The following is a 17,051-nucleotide window of genomic DNA, read 5'->3' as shown; positions in this document are numbered from 1 at the left end:
TTAGCCCTGCCCTATAAGGACTGCCTAGGGGAGAGGAAAGCCCCAAATCCAGAACCTAGCCTACCTGTGGTCTCTAACCCTGCCAACAAGAGTGCCCATTGGTGTCTGAGAAAGAGGGGTGTCCTATGTGCGGTGTGGACTACTCCTGGACTGCCCTAAGGACTCAGCTGCTCAGAATCTCAACAGTGCTGCAGTTCCCTAGGCCAAGGCTTGCAAGGACATCCTTGGAAGGCTGTCCACTGTAGCTCTTACATTGGGGGAATCCTTGCCTAGCCAGATCAGAGACTTTTTCGAGCCCATTGATGCTTCTCTAGCTCCTTCACCTAATGTGACAGGGTTGGAACTTGAAGTAGAGGCGAAACACCTCCTCTCTCCAAATCGCCACCACCTGGGTATGAAAATCTCAGTTACAAAGGCTCTAAAGCCATCTGCCCTCAACCCTCCCCTCAGGTGCTGGACTAATGACCTGCAGTAACCAACATGTCATTGGGGCGAAAAGTCCCAGGTCACATTTCCTGCTTTTCCTCTAGGTTTGTGTATGTTTTCCAGTCACACTCTTGTTCTTCCCGGAAAGCTTGTGGCAACCTTTACTTTACAAACCATTACTGGCTTGCACCATCTGCTTGAGGTGCGACAGGAGCTGGGAAGGCCATGGAGGAGTGAAGACACGGGGAATGGGAACTCATTATTAGGAAGGCAAAAACTGGGGAAAGGAAATGGCTATAAGAGAAACAAGAACAAAATGGAGGTTTTTCTTAAATATAGCTACATATTAGAGGACCCTGAATGCAGGGCCCACTGCTTTTCGTCTGGCGCCTGTGCTCTCTGGTGGTCTGAATGGGCCACTTCTGTTCCTGGCATTCCAGAGCTGCTCTTAGACAGGTTTATAGCTTCCCACTCCTGCCTGTTAAAGTCTGTCTCCTGAGATGATGCTCTTTAAAGATAGCTTTGCCGGCCGTCAGCTGTTCCCAGGCAGCTGGGCTTTGCAGAGACCCCTGCAAAATGTTTTCATAGTGAATTGCAGGAAACTGGGTCTGCTTTTAGAATGTCGTGAGGCAGGTGAAACTCAGATCCTTGTAAAAAGAAAAGGAGTACTTGTGGCACCTTAGAGACTAACAAATTTATTAGAGCATAAGCTTTCGTGAGCTACAGCTCACTTCATCGGATGCACGAAAGCTTATGCTCTAATAAATTTGTTAGTCTCTAAGGTGCCACAAGTACTCCTTTTCTTTTTGCGAATACAGACTAACACGGCTGCTACTCTGAAATCAGATCCTTGTGGATCACTGGGCAGGCTGGCAGATTTCATTTCAGAACTCTGAAACAACTCCTGGCTTGGCCAAAGTGGCTGAGTTTCACCTGTCTTTGTGCTGAAATTGTTCAGTCGTGTGTCCAGACCTGGAACTCTGGGCAAAGCTTTTGACTGTACAGCCTTCCTGGTTCAAGCCCAAAGACTGCTTGGCTTGGTGATGGGGGAAATTCCCACTCCCCACCTTCCCTACCCTCCACAAATCCGAGCCTAGTAACTGTCTCACCCTGCAAAGCCCCTTCTCTCTCCTCCCTCTATTGCAGACCTCCTCACCTACTCTTAATCTTCCCCACCTAGGTGGCATCTAGTTGTATCTGGCTCACATGTGTGGGTTAGATTAGCTGGTGTCTGCAAAGAGCTTGCATGGCTGCATGCACTTTGCATATGTAACCCACACACATGCTGGGTGTGGTGTTCAGGCCCATGAGACCACTTAGAGAGAGAGATTAATGAGTCTACTCTATAGCCTTAGCTAAGGGCCGTATGGCTTTTAGCTCATGTAGTAGAGGCTCATGCATATAGCTCCAGAGGTCCCAGGTTCAATCCCACCCGCCAACAACCAGGGTCTGTCAGTGTTACACATAGACTGCTTTGCCAGTACACAGTCCCCTGGAGGGAAACACAGTCTCTGCATTCTCACCCAGGGGGCCGTTTCAGTGTAGCCTGGCTGTTTGCTGGGGAAATGCGTTAGCGTTGCCTGACCTGGTACAACTGAAATCAGGCAGAGTTCATGGCTTCTTTCCCTGCAAACCCAGGAGAAAGGAGGCAGCTCTGTCTAGGCAACAGCCAGCTCCTTGGATTCCCTTTAGTGATCACTGACTCAATCCTCTACAGAGTTTGAGGGGCTCCATCTTGGCACCTTGGCTCATAGAGACCCTAGGGGTCTCTCTTCCCTTTCAAAAACCATTGCATCAAATCTTCCATCTTCAAGCTCCTTGTTAAGTACACACAAAGGGCCATTGAGTGGCACAAGGGCCTAGCTTCCACTATTTCATTGCTCTTTAGCATCAGTGTTTCATCCATCTCTCTGAACTCTGTTGAAAGGAGAGAAATTCAACAGTAATAAGTCAGCAGGACCAGGTGGGATTCTGAAGAGTTCTGAAGGAACTTGCATATGAAATTGCACAACTACTGTAACCTATCATTTAAATCAGTCTCTGTACCAGATGATTGGAGGATAGCTAATGTAATATTGTGAGGTGGTTTTTAAAAAAAAAAAAAAAAAAAAAAAGGCTCCAGAGGCGATCCTGGCAGTTACAAGCTGGTAAGCCTAACTTCAGTGCTAAACAAATTGACTGAAACTACAGTGAAAAACAGATTTATCAGACACACAGATGAACATGATGTGTTGGAAGAGTGAACATGGCTTTTGTAAAGGGAAATTGTGCCTCACCAATCTATTAGAATTCTTTCAGGGAATCGTCAAGCATGTGGACAAGGGTGATCCAGTGGATATAGCGTACCTGAACTTTCAGAAAGCCTTACAAGGTCCCTCACCAAAAGCTCTTAAGCAAACTAAGCAGTCATGGGATAAAAGGGGAAGTCCTTTCACCGATTACTATGCAGTTAAAGACCGGGAAAAAAAGGGCAGGAATAAACGGTCAGTTTTCATAATGGAGAGGTAAATAGCAGAGTCCCCAAAGGATCTGTACTGGGACCAGTGCTGTTCATATTCACCCCTTTTCCAGATCATTTACGAACCGTGAGGTGGCAAAGTTATTCAAGATAGCCATGTCCAAAGCTGACTGTGAAGAGTTACAAAGGGATCTTACTAAAGTGGGAGACTGGGCTACAAAACGGCAGATGAAATTCAATTCTGATAAGTGCAAAGTAATACACAATGAGAACATAATTCCAACTATACATACAAACTGATGGCATCTAACTTAACTGTTAGCACTCAATAAAGAGATCTTGGAGTCATTGAGTGGATTTTTCAGAGAACTATCCACAATGTACAGTGGCAGTCAAACAAGCTAACGATGTTAGGAACCATTGGGAAAGGGATAGCTAATAAGACACAAAATATCATAATGCCACTGTGTAAATCCATGGTACACCCATATCATGAATATTGCATGTGTTTCTGGTTGCCCCATCTCAGCAAGATATATTGGAATTATTAAAGGTACAGAGAAGGGCAACAAATGACTTACTAGTATGGGACAGCTTCCCTGTGAGGAGAGATTGAAAAGACAGAGACTGTTCAGCTTGGAAAAGTGATAACTAAGGGGGTTGGGGGGGGGGATATGATAGAGGTCTATAAAACCATGACTGGTGCAGAGAAAGTGAATAGGGAAGTGTTTGTTTACCCCTTCACATAACACAAGAACCAGGGGTCACCTGGTGAAATTAATAGGCAGCAGGCATAAAACAAACATGGTCAACTTGTGGAACTCATTGCCATGGGGTGTTATGAAGGCCAAAGGGCTCAAAAGAGAATTAGATAAGTTCACGGAGGATAGGTCCATCAATGGCTACTAGCCAAGATGCTCAGGAATACAATCCCACAGTCTGAGCGTTCCTAGCCTCTGATTGCCAAAACTGGGACGGGATGATGGGATGGGTCACTCAGTTGCACTGTTCATTCCCTCTGAAACATCTGGCATGAGCCTTTGTCAGAAGGCAGGATACTGAGCTAGAAGGACCATTGGTCCAACCAGTATGGTGGCTCTTATGAGGAGGGGGAGAGACTCAGTGGCTGCTCTAGGTGAGGGTTGGAGGAACTTGGGTATGTTGGAAGCAATTCTAGTAAGGCTTGTTTTCTAGCTGTCATGGAATCTCCTGTGGTCTCTAATCTGCGTGTATGCACTTCACAGTGGCAAGAGGGCTGCTTCTAAAGATGTGGGTTGCAATTGACTGAGGCCTGGTCTACACTATGGGGTTAGGTCAAATTTAGCTGCATTAGGTCAATTTAAAAATGACCCCGTCCACACAACCAACCCTGTTCCGTCAACCTAAAGGGCTCTTAAAATCGACTTCTGTACGTCTTCCTGACGAAGGGAGTAGCGTTAAAATCGACCTTGCTGTGTCGAATATGGGGTAGTGTGGACGCAAATCGATGGTATTGGCCTCCGGGAGCTATCCCAGAGTGCTCCATTGTGACCACTCTGGACAGCACTTTTGACTCCAATGCACTAGCCAGGTGCACAGGAAAAGCCCCAGGAACTTTTGAATTTCATTTCCTGTTTGGTCAGCATGGCGAACTCAGCAGCACAGGAGACCATGCAGTCCCCCCAGAATCGCAAACTCGGTCCATGCTGGAGCTCAAGGGAGACACTGGATCTGATCGCTGCATGGGGAGAAGAATCCATGCAGGCAGAACTCTGATCCAAAAGAAGAAATGCAAATAATATATTTGCCAAAATCTCTCAGGGCGTGTTGGACAGAGGCTATGCCAGGGAGACACAGCAGTACTGCGTGAAAGTTAAGGAGCTCGGGCAAGCCTACCAAAAGACAAAGGAGGCAAACGGTTGCTCCGGGTCAGAGGGAAGAACCGTGGTCTGTGTGCTGACTATACAGGACTGCAGAATACCGGTCTCTCTCCTTAGGTGGGACTGGATAAACAAGGCTAATACACTAGCCTCCTGCTTCTACAGATCTGAATTCAAATCCCAGAGTAAGACCAACATGAAATGGAAGGCTTCCTTAGTGCAAAGTGGTTATCTGCCTCAAGCCAACTCCAGTGGCTTCATGCCCTGTCTGTGCTAGAAAAGTAGCCTGGTGTTGACTGTTCATTAGCAAAGGCTCTCCTTGTGGTCTCCCCCCACAAATGAGATAGGAAATGGTTTCGGGGGCTAGCATGGATGGGCTAGATCTTTGTGTACTCTTTAATGGACTTTGTGTTGTGGTAGTTTAATGCTCTCTGAGAATGGATTGGTTATGTCTACATTAGCAATTTAGAGGCTGCTTTCAGCACCCACCTGAGGGGATGGGTAAGCAGGGTGTCGGTGGCTGACAACCACTGTCAGCAGCACCGCATTTTCCTAGTGTAACTGGATCTCCAATGTAGCGAGACTGGCTAGCTTGGCCCAGGGATGGGGATGGGCCTGTTACAGGTGTGTTGCCAGAGCTGGGGTAGCATTAACGTCCGTCTGATTTTCTTCACTACTGGGAATAATCTGGTGGGTAGGGGGTGGTTCCCCTCTGCCCCAGAGTTTTGGGGTCAGTTGTATTTACCCACTATCGTTTTTTTGTGTTTTTTTTTTTTTTTTTCGCACCCCTGTTGCTGATTGCAGCATGAAGTACAAGGAGGAATCAGCAAGTCTGGGCAAGGCCTGTTTTTAAAAAGGTGGTGAGTCAGGTGTCTGAGGTGGGAATCAGCCAGTCGTCACTCAAGATTATGTCTCAAACATCAAGATGGCACGTAATGCTGTGTTTAACATTGGAGAGCTCACAACTACTACACTCGGAGCAGCATTCTAGGCAAGAGAACTTGTCAGGATTGGCAAACACCGAGCACACACCCTGGCACGCCAGTACCTTTCTCCTAACAGCTGTGCACAGTACAGCAGCTTCCCTGGTTACATGACCCTCCTTGGCACTTGTGGGGTTTATAACCCCTGGCCTAAATTTTCAAAAATGACTTTGGGGGCCCAACTTCAGGTTCCTTGTAAAGAGGTTTGATTTTTTTCAGATACAAAGGGCTTGCGTAGGGTTACTGGACATACGGGTTTTCCTGGACATTGCCTCTTATTTGAAAAAGCCACCCAGCCAGAGGATCAAAAAAGAGGCAATGTCTGGGATTTTTGCAAGCAGACGTTGTGGCTCAGCAAGAGACCCGATTGGTCCCTCCCCTGTATCTGCAGCTGCCAGATCCCTGGCTCCCAGCCCTGGGAAGTGGGGAGAGAAACAGAGGCACTGATGATGGCTGTCACTGTAACCCGGGCCTGCATCAGCTGCCCTGCCACTGTGACAGGGAGTGACGCTGCCCCCTACTTCAAGTGAGAGGCTGAAGATATTTCTTCCTCTCTCCCGGACCCTGGTTTAGGGTTTGTTTGTTTTTTTGGGAGGAGGGAGGGGGAAGGAATGAGATGGTGGGGCTCCAGCTGTCCCCTTTATCCTTGCTTCCCAGGTGTGCACAGCCCTTCTGTATAAGCCCCAACCACCCAGAGCTCTTAAACAAACCAACAAAAAACAAAAAAACACCAAACAAAAAAAACCCAACTCCTGGAGTCATGGGATATGAGAATCTTGTATTCCTGCCTCTTCCCCCTGCCCCCCAAACCCCTAAAAATTCTAGCCTGCATGGTTGTGGAGTAAAGCTCAAAACATAACCCTGGAACAAACTGCCTAGGGAAGTCATGGAAGTGCCTTCACTGGAGGTTTTCAAAAGGAAGCTGGATAGCCATCTGTCCTGAATGGTTTAGACACAACAAATCCTGCAACTTGACAGGGGGTTAGACTAGATGCCCCTTGCCGTCCCTGCTAGGATTCTAACCCCTAAGGGCTCAGAAAGCAACCCCCAGGTTTTTTAAATGTCATGATCTTTAGGGTCTGAGCTAATAATCTTTGCTTGTATGGGCTTGGCAATATTGCATACAATAAAATTCCTATGAGCCACTCAAAACCCTTTCCTCTCCCTCTGAGTCTTATGCACCTGGCCCATGCTTTGGGACTCTCATTCCACAAATTCCTGCTGGGAAAGGAACACTCCTCCAGACTAGGATAGTGCATGTTTCCCTGCCTCTTGTTTTCACTTGGGCCTCTGCCAATTGCAGTCAGTGCTGGATGTTTACAGATAACTTACATGGAACCCTGCCTGCCTAGGCAAGTAGTTTCATAACTTACTTGACAAGCCAAAATAATTGCCAGGATTGGCCCAGAACCTACAAAGATGACACTGCTCATGCAATAGAGGAAGATTCCAATCTGTTGCTGCCTGATTATGCAGATTTGTGTGTGTTTGTGCTCACGGTTTGCTTAGTCAGATAAAGCATCCAAAACTCTTGATTCAATCTTCAGTCTTATTTTTTTTAAGGCATTTAATTCCTTCCCATTTCGGAATGCCCCCCTTTCTCCCTCCATGGGGAAGGGGATGGAATGAATTTGCTTGTTTAATTTTAATTATCCCTTTCCTTTCCATGACCCATTGGCCCCTGCTAGGTTTGGCTGTGTAGCTTTTGTTAAGATGGTTTTAAATTTAACAGGAGCTGACAGGACTGGTGGGTGGGGCTGGGTCTTTAATACACTAGTTTGGGTCTTGTGGGAGGTGAGACAGCTCCAGGAGCGTAATTTACCATATTTCCTTCATCCCGTCTATTTGTTTTGTCTTGGAGAAATTTTAGCTGGATTAAGAGGGATGGGGGAGGAAAGCTGCATTGCCAGGAATGAGTAATAGATGGGGTTCCTTCACTCGCATCTTCACTGGGTAACTGCTGAACATTACTGAAAGCAGAGCTCTCGTTCCAGGCAGCAGCACGGGGAATGGTGGGGTTCATAAGGAAGCTGGCTGTTTAACTCCCTGTTGCCCATCCTTGCGGCTTTGTGAGCCTTGTAATGTTTGGTGTGTTCTTTAAACCCTAGCTCCTGGAGTCAGCAGAGTCTCCCCGAATCACTTTGCAATTGAAAAATAAAGTTTCTAGCCCGTTATGGTTGTGGAGAAAAGCTGGTATGTGCCCTGAGTGCCTTGGGGTCTAAGCCTGCAGTGTGCAAAGAGAGAGAGAAGCAATTTTTCCTCTCTAAACACCTTGTGGTATTTTGGGGCCTGACTCATGAATTTTTTGAATGCCTGGGGTTGGCCATGCTGTGAACATCATGGCGTGGTTTGTAATGTTTCTTGGCACAGATTTGCATTCCTGCCAGTCAGCTGACAAGGTCAGAGTGGAGTCTCATCAGCCCCGTGTGCCTAGTGAGGCAATGTGGTCTTCTATCTATGGTATTTGCGTGGGCTCTACCACCAAAGTACCTGAGGGCCTCACAATCTATAATGCGGTTATCCCCACAATACCCCTGGGAGGCAGGGCAGTGCTAGTCGCCCCCCCATTTTGGGAAACTGAGGCACTGAGACTAAATGACTTGTCCAAGGCCATGTAGGAAGTCTGTGATGGAGCAGGTAATTGAACCAGGTCTCCCAAGACCCAGGCAGCAAATTAACTATTGGCCTATGCTTCCTGTTGGACTGAGCTAGCCATCATGATGATGTGCGAGAGGTTGGGAACAAACCACTCTGCAGGTGACTCTGGCATGAGAACCCTTTGACCTATCATGCTGTTTGTCTCTTACTGTGATGGGGCCAGTGTGGCCCTTCCCCTGGTTATGGGCTGCAAAGTGTGGATCTAAACTTGCCCAAAGGTCTTGGCAGCAGCTTAGTTACAAGCATTTGGTTGAGAACCATCCAACATCTTTGACTCCAAGCAATCGGATGTCTTCATGGCAGGTGAGAGACCCTCAAATGTTAGGGACTGACGCTGAAAGCTGTTAATTCCAACTGCATCCTGAAACAGGATAGCAAGTTTCCAGTTGCAACACTTCCCCCTAACAAATGACCTGCAAGACCAGAAGACCTAAAAATGTCTGTTCCCTTGGAGCCACTGCCTTGGATGTTGCAAGAGCTACGCTGGGGGGATTGGCACCATGCCAACCTGTAATCGGAAATCCTGCCCTTTAATTACATACGGTCCACTGTGACAGGCTAGAGTTGCTCCAGGCAATTCTCTCTTCTGGCCTCTTCTGTGAAGACTGAGACCCAAACAGGCAAAAGTTCAAGATTTAGGGATGGAATAGACGAGATCAGCCATGCAACATTTGGAACTCTCTCGTGCATAGTTCGTGCACTCCGAGAGTGTGGGTGAGAAATACCATTTTCCCCCCACCGCCCCCAATCTGTTGCCTCAGACTCTCTGACGTGTAAGACTTGTACTTTCACTCGCTCTTCCATGGAGACCTGGACTACACTTAAAATTTAGATCAACCTAGCTATGTTGTTCCTTGGGGTGGGGAAATTCACACCCCAGAGAGCCAGAACTATGCTTCCCCAGACCCCAGCGTAGATATGGCTAGATCAATGGAAGAATTCTTCCATTCATCTAGCCATGACTTCTGAGGGAGCTGGATTACTTACAATGACAGTAAAAACTTCCTTTTGTGGTGTAGGAAATAGCCATAGTCTCTTCTGTCCCTCTTGCCAGCCTAAAAACTCCCTTCTTAGTCTGGCAAGAGGCAGGTGCATTTATTAACCTCTGGTCTTGCAAACCATTGAAGGGGAAAGCCTGTCTCAGTTTGACTGTCTGTACTTGCCTTCAGAATTAGGCTCTGAATAGGGCCTAGCTAGTAGTCATGCACACTGTTCTCTTTCCGCACCTCCCATCCCAGGGATGTGGAGATAGGGGGATCCAACTGCTCTAATTTTAGTATTACAGCATGTGACTTTAGCATTACAGCCATCTGATCAGTGCTCAAAACTTCCCAGACATCAGTTAACCAAAGAGCTGAAGCTGCTCCTATTAGCCAGAGCCTACTGTACAGGGGTAGAGCTGGGCTAGAAATGATTTTCCCATCCTGTGAACATCTTGAGATATTTGAAACCATTCAAATTTGAGATTAAAAACTCTCAACTTCACACTGAAAATCCAAAAATAAGCTTTTAATTTGGATCAATAAAAACATCTCAGCTTTTATTTTTTAGTCTAATTTACTGAAGTTTCAAAATGAAGAGTCATCGACTTGAAAACCGAGCTGTTTGTCAAAGCCTCCCATTCTGACGTTTTCCAGTCTTGAAGCTTTTTCCAAAAAGTTTCCAAGTCACCTGATGGTTAGTTTGTGAAATAGAGTCAATTTCAGTGTGGAAGAATTGATCCTTTTCAGTGAAGAGGGGTTTGTCAAATTCCCAGCCAGCTCTATTCAGAGGCAATCGCTGCCCTTGTGAGAAGTCTCTCTCTCTTTTCTCTCCATCCCCTCACAAAAAAGCTGTGGGCAAGAGGAAGATGCTCAGAGGTGAAAGTAAGTTAGAGGACTTACCGGTATGCCGGAGTCCTGAGCAGGGAGCGTGGCCTCGACTGGAAGAGGCAGGACTTAAATCCCCAGGCCCTTTAAATCTTGATTTAAAGGGCCAGGGCTCCAGCTGTGATAGTTGCGGCTGGGAGCCCGGGGCCCTTTAAATCCCCCCCAAGCTACCAGCTGCAGAGGTGGCTGGGAGCCCCCGGGGCTCAGGGGCAATTTAAAGGGCCCAGGGCTCAGGATGCTGCTACCGCAGCGGAGTCCCGGGCCCTTTAAATCACTGAGGAGCCCTGGGGACTCCCAGCTGCCACCGCTATCCTGGAGCTCTGGCAGAGCTTTAAAGGGCCTGGGGCTCCGCTGTGGTAGGGGAAGTGGGGGCTGGAGCTCTGGGGCCCTTTAAATCCCCGCCACAGCACCGCCACTGCTGCTATCCCAGGGCTTTAAATTGCCCTCTGGGAAAGCCAGTCCCGGTACGGCACACCGGCTCTTACCAGTACAACGTACCGGGGCATACCGGCTTACTTTCACCTCTGGAGATGCTGCAGTTCTTACCAGGGTGCTGGCCCTGGACCCTGACTGGGGGCTCCATCCTCTTTGGGGCTAGCAGGTGTGTGCTAACTCAAAAGCTTCCTCTCCTCCTGCTGTCTCCCAACAACTGGAAGGTTGAGGGTGGTCTCATTCCCTGATCTCCTCAGGACTGGGGCGGCAGAGGGTTTCTCCATCTCTATTTTGCACTCCCTGGCTTCTGTAATAGGCAGTGTCTCTGCTAATGCCGTGGCATTTCAGAGGTCCTCTCCAGTGCCTGCTGCAGCTGCTGCTGGGTGTTTATTTCCAGGTGGAACTGACCCTTTGCCTACAGCGTTCTTCTGAAGAGCAGCCATGACAACAGCAAGACACTGGTAAGGTTTCACTCTGCTGCTGCTCAGAGCTTTCCCAGGCTGCAGCAGAGGCACTAGAGCTGCTTATCTGTTGATTCAGGAAGGCAACACTACATCCGTTCGCACTTGGCTCCCATATATAAAGTCTCCCTGGCAACCATAGGGGCTAGAAACATGGACTTTTGGTTAGCAGAAAGCTTCAGTTCTGCACAGGCTGAAGGCACGGGTTGCACTTGCCAGTAATGAGGAGAGAGGATTTTTATGTTCTGCATGGGATCCGCATACTAGTGCTAGGATTCACACCCCCAGCCTTTTAGCATGCTGCTCTAGGTACAGTACCCCAATGGGAGAAGCATGATCCCATCCTTTATGGGGCCTGATTCCCCACCATTCCTAATGCTTTGGGACTTTTGCTTTGTAGATGACACTATTTCCCAAGGCCTCTGCTTTCCTGTAACAAAAACAAGAATGTGATATCTCCAGATCTTGGTCTGGTAACATGGTCTGTGTCTCTCTCTCTCTCTCTCTCTCTCTCTCTCTCCTTAGCCCTTCTGGAAAGGAGACGGTTTCCCCTCCTCCACCACCAGTCTGGAAAGCTGTAAAAGCCACACTGATAGCACTCTGGCCTTGAGATATTTGGGTACAAGGAGCCTCTCTACTTGGGAGCGGTGGGCGGGCGAGCCTTTCTCAAGGAGATAGGCTGGCTTCAATGCAGTTGGATTTCCTTGGGCTGCAGCTGGTGAAGTGTCACTCTGCCAAGGGAGACGTAAGTCACTGGGGTCATTCTCTTGCCCCTTTTCAACTCCTGGGGTAGCAGCTCCAGGGGAAATTCAGGGCAGGAGATCCTGGCTCAGTATAAACTGCTTGGAGTCTCTCCCTTTCGTCGCCCCATCGTGGGGTGGCTCTCAACTTGTGCGGGAAATTCTCTCTTCCCTGTGGGTTCTGTAGGAGGCACCAGATGAGACCCGTAGGCACCTAGCCAGCCTCTCGCCCCATGATGAATACATGCGGTAATGTGTGAGTGCAAACTGCTCCCCTCTTGACTGTGTCATATGCTCCATTCTGTTACCAGCTAGTGGAGATTCCCCTAGGTTCAGGTGGCAGGGGCACTGCTTTGGAGCAGGAAGCTCTGACCCCACTGGTGACCGTTATCAGCATGCTGCACAACAGAACTTCTAGGTTCCGCTGTGTCTGCATCCGCCTGGGGTCTCTTGCAAGCTCTCTAGGGTGGAGACTGCCTTGTTCATGTTTTGTGCAGGTCCTGGTCCATGACTGAGGCTCCTAAGTGCTACCACAACACACCTAGCTAATGGCCATGGATTTGATAGTGAGATCTTCACTTCAAAGTGCTCTTTTTCTTGTCCTCTTCACCATTTCTCCTTCCCAGGGCTAACAGTTGCTCCCATAGCCTGTCCTGACTGTCGGAGGGGAGCGCACGATACAGACACTAGCTTGGTGCTTCCATCTCCTTGGCAGGAGGCTCCGTGCCACGTGTACGGAATCTCTCTAGAACAAATGCGGTGATGGGCTTGCAGATGGGATGCAGAGCACAAACCGAAACGCCGGCCGCTCCGGGGCCTCTGAGCTGGCTGATCCAAAGGAGTGGAAGCAGCGCTGGCCAGGTCTGGAGGCGTTCCCGGACAGTTAATTTTTACTCTCCATATGCCAATGCTTTCTTTTCACACCCCGTGGCTCATTCAGTTAACAACTCCACAGCCTTTCAGATTTGCCATGGATGAAGCCAGGGGGAGGGCTGGAGGAAGTGCTGTCTAAGCACCATGATCTGAACCAAGCTGAACTACGCAGCTGAGTGCCTTTTTTTTTAATTGCTCTTTTGGGGGGGGGGTGGAGGCCATTTGCTAAGATCTGTCTTGGTCTGTCTCCTGAGGGCAGGAATTGCATGTCTCAGCTTATCCATTGCTTCCCCCTCCAACTCCCTCCCCTCTGTTTGGTCTTAATCAGTGCCACAGCTTGGGGTGGGCGGAGGGTGGTGGATGGAGGGAAGAGCTGTGGTGAAAACCTGGAACTGGACATTAGGGAAATGTTCCTCTTGGCTGCTGGAAAATGCTACAAAGCTCCAAGGAAAGGGCAATTCTCATGGATCACGAACTCCTTCATACTTGGTATCTCGCTTCCCTCCTGCCCCTCCAACAGTGTCTATGGGAGCTGGCCATTTTAAGCCTCTTGAATAGGGGATTGCAAGCTGCCAGTGCTTGCCAGAGTAAAGATGGGCAGAGCAGGCTCTGATGTCTTAATGCCAGGCAGGGTGGTAGCATGGTTGTCTGTCTGGTTAGAGCACAAGACTCAAGTTGGGCAACTGCCTGTTCTAATCCTGGCCCCATCACTGCTTTACTGTGATCTTGGGCAAGTCTCTTAACCTGTCTGTGCTTCAGTAGATTTCTGTGTGAAATGTGGATCGTGCTTAAAGCTGGTGGTGGTGACTAATCCACTGGTTTGAAGTGCTTAGGATCCTTGGGTGGAAGGTGCTAGGGATGTGCGTGGTTACTTGTTAGTATTGCTCTGCCTATCGACCATCCCTAATTAGAATGGAGATCTTTCAAGTTCAACATAGACCAACTTACATCTGTGGCATGGTCTGGTGGACAGCTGCTGGGCTGGAATTCAAGGACCTCAGGTTCTGATCTGAACCCAGCTCTGCCATTGATGTAGTGTGTGACCTTGGGCAAGTCATTTCACTGCCTCTGTTTCCCGTTCTGTTTTTAAAAAAAAAAAAAAAAAAAGAGGGAGGGGGAACTTTCCAGTGCTTTGAGATCTTGGGATGGGCTTTTGTCACTTGGCACCTTAGATACACGTAGCAATATTCTGTACACTGGCTTCCTAGTCCATAATTTCTCGAAATCCGCAGACAGGATGGTGCAAAAAATTGTTTCCACACCTCCAACCTGACCTGTAAAGAGTGGACAGTGTAATGCTAGCAAGAGGGAAATTCTGAAAAGGTGTTACCATCTGCCCTGAGGTGAGCCCACCTAACCCAGGAGTTAGAGGCACTAAGGTGTCTGCTTCCAGAACATGATTAGCCTGGTCTATGCTAGACAAACTTCCCAAACACTTCCCACTGTGGCTGAATGCCAAACAAAGAGAGACCATGTAAAGCTAGTGTAGGCAATGCTTATGTACTCGTATAGAGGTTTCAGCAGTGATGGGGTGGGAGGTGTTGTACAGCTCGTCTAAGGTTTTCAATATTACCTCCTGTAACTTCTTTCCTTCCTTTACCATCCTCCCACCCTTAGTAATATTGTGTACCACAGGAGCACCTAGAGGCACTGTATGGACTTGGTGAGGGCAGCCCCTGCCCCCAAAGTGTTACCAATCCAGACAAGAGACACAGGGTATGAAACTGAGGGGAAGTAACTTGCCAGAGGTCGCACAGCAGGTCAGTGGCAGAGATGGGAATAGAACCCAGGATGAAATCCTGGCCCAACTGATTCACTGGGGCTAGGACTTCACTCCAAATCTTTAGAGTCCTAGTCCAGTGCCTGAATTGTTACTACCTTGCCTATCTTCCCGACCAGACCTGTAATCCATCTCTTTTTCCATGGATGCTTTTTCTTCTGTCTTGGTGGAATTTTTTTTAATATCACCTCATTCACTGGTGGCATGTCATCTGATCCGACACGCTGATCAGCTCAAGCCATGAGGGTTTTTTGTAATGTGATTCAGACTAGTCAACCAGCTTGCTAAATACAGTGAAACTCTAATACTGTCTTTAAAAATAAAATACTGAGCATCAGCCAAAAAAAGTGCAACTAGGAAGTTTCCCTTTCCAGAACTTAACTGTGGCTCTAACAGAATCAGACAGAGCCAAGGGATGCAGCCTCCGAAGACCTGTCAACTGCAGTGGAGTATGGATGTGGGAAGGGAATCTTATTTGTATGTACTGCAATCCTGAGTTGAGACACCAACTTGAAATCCATGCATCCTGTTGTGCAATTATTTCTAGCAAATATTAGTCAAGTACAAATTATAAACTGTTCTGTTTTAGAGAGCTGTCAATCAAATGCTGCTTGTTATCCTAATCAACCTCACTAAAAATAGTGTCAAAACTTATTAGCAGGGAGAAGGGAGAGATATCAAACTGCACTGTAGAGCATCTGCTGCATGTTAACCAACGTACTCAAACTGCCAGCCAAAATACCCCAGTGGGACTGGGAGGAGATATTTGGTTGGCTGGGTCTGCATAGATCTTGGCAATAAAATCCATTTTTTTTCATATCCACCCCAGTGCAACAGATTATTAAAAAACAAACAAAAATTCCACAATTTTTTAGCCTTTACCATACCCCCTTGTCTTGGGATCCTGTTAATTCTCCAGCTAAGCGGGGGGCTGGGTCAGGTCTTTGATGGAAGATCTCAAAGGCAATGTTAGATGCTCAGGATCACTGTGTGCTCTCATTTGGTCCTTGTCTACACTGATTCTTTCTAAAACCTTTGACCTGTGCAGCTCTGCTAGTGGGAGTTCTCAGGTAAAACATATAGGCAGCCACTGGTATTGAGCCCATCTCTGAGCCAAGTTAAATACACCAGTGACTGATCTATTCTAGTGCACTCACCATCGCTAACATCAATGGCACTTCCTGGCTTTGTCTACACTAGCTTTTTTTTATACAGGTTTTGTCATTTGGATGAAATGTGAAATCATGGGCCTGGCCATTTTCTCGTGACAAAAGATCCCATAGCATTTTAAGAGTAAGGATGTTATCCTAGCTAAACCCCAAATTCAGTAGTTATAGTCTGAGTTTCCCCTGAATTTTCACATAGGTAGTATTGTTGTACCTCCACTGAGTTTTAAATTGTTGAGTGTTGTTATAGCTGCTGTGTTCACCCCAGAAGTGGCTGCATTTCAGGGTAGCTTAAATATTCTCTGTATATTCTCCCCCCGCCCCACCCCCGGTGGATTGAAGATGTGTGTGGTGCTTTGAGATCTTCTGAAAGCTGCTATAGAAGTACAAAACGAGTGACTTGTGGATTTATTTATATTTTTAACTATTTGTGCCCCTGTTGGGGGTGAGGGTTAGAGGAATAACTCTCTGAAGGTGGAACTCCAACTAATGACTACTTCAGGGAGTGACCTTTGTGGAAACGATGTGATTGGACACACACCATGTCAGTGAGAGTACTGGTGATACTTCTGAAAGGATTTGCTTTCAAACTAGAATAAATTCAGCCGAAAAGAGTCCAAGAGCCTGAGCATGCTCAACAAATAGAACCTAGGTGGTAAAAACCAGTAAAGACCTGAGCCTCCAGTTCACCCAGGGGTTTTGGATGGCATATTGGGTCTATCTGCTCTGCTGCTACCTGTGCTCTCTCTGGGGGCAAGACTTGCGGCATCTCTCACAAACACTATGATGTCCTTGCCCAGCCAACCCAGTAGGAAACCTGCATCTGTGCACAGGGCTGCTCTGTGCAGGGTAGTTGCGGGGTTGGGGGTCAGATCTGTGTCTAAACCCTCTGAGATGAAACCCACAGCTCCTTTGAAGAGACCCAGCAGCTCTGGGTACTGCGCTGGCCCACCTGGCTCACGCACGGAGCAGTTTCTTACACTGGTGATGATGCAGACACCCATTCAGGCACAAGGTCACGTTTGATAGCCCTGGGTTGCCATGGACAACCTCCCCTTCCTTACCCTGTTGATCTTGATGAAGTGGAGCAGAGAATCGTCCCCTCTTTACACATGACTGATCAGAGAGGCAGATGTTGGCTGGCTGTTGTGGACTTCAGAGACCCACCAAGCTAGAAAGTTCTTGGGGAAGGTGAGGAGGGTGGAGATCACAGCTTCCCTGGCTTTGATTAGCCCTTCCCATAAGTTCCTCTTGGCCAGATGGGGAGGCTGATGGGAAGCCCCCCTTCATGGGAGGCCGGGGTGGAGGGAGGAGGTGTGAAACTGATCTCAAGCTGGAGTACTGAAA

The 17,051-nt window shown here is 47.9% G+C and overlaps 1 protein-coding gene across 3 annotated transcripts in view; it reads left to right on the top strand.

Annotated features, from left to right (window-relative positions):
• SRC (SRC proto-oncogene, non-receptor tyrosine kinase) overlaps nt 1-17,051 on the top strand; it is a 72,008-nt gene that overhangs the window by 16,780 nt on the left and 38,177 nt on the right. The window contains exon 1 of one of the 3 annotated variants that reach the window (XM_043495486.1): nt 11,689-11,890. The exons of the other annotated variants lie outside the window; for them this stretch is intronic. The gene's annotated coding sequence lies outside the window, so the exon portion shown is untranslated. Of the gene's footprint in view, nt 1-11,688; nt 11,891-17,051 lie in introns of those variants that run through there. 3 annotated transcript variants of the gene reach the window in all.

This window comes from Dermochelys coriacea, chromosome 13 (genome assembly GCF_009764565.3).
Source record: "Dermochelys coriacea isolate rDerCor1 chromosome 13, rDerCor1.pri.v4, whole genome shotgun sequence".
NCBI lineage: Eukaryota > Metazoa > Chordata > Testudines > Dermochelyidae > Dermochelys > Dermochelys coriacea.
Note: the sequence above shows the minus strand (reverse complement) of the source record. Positions and strands in the feature narration are given on the sequence as shown.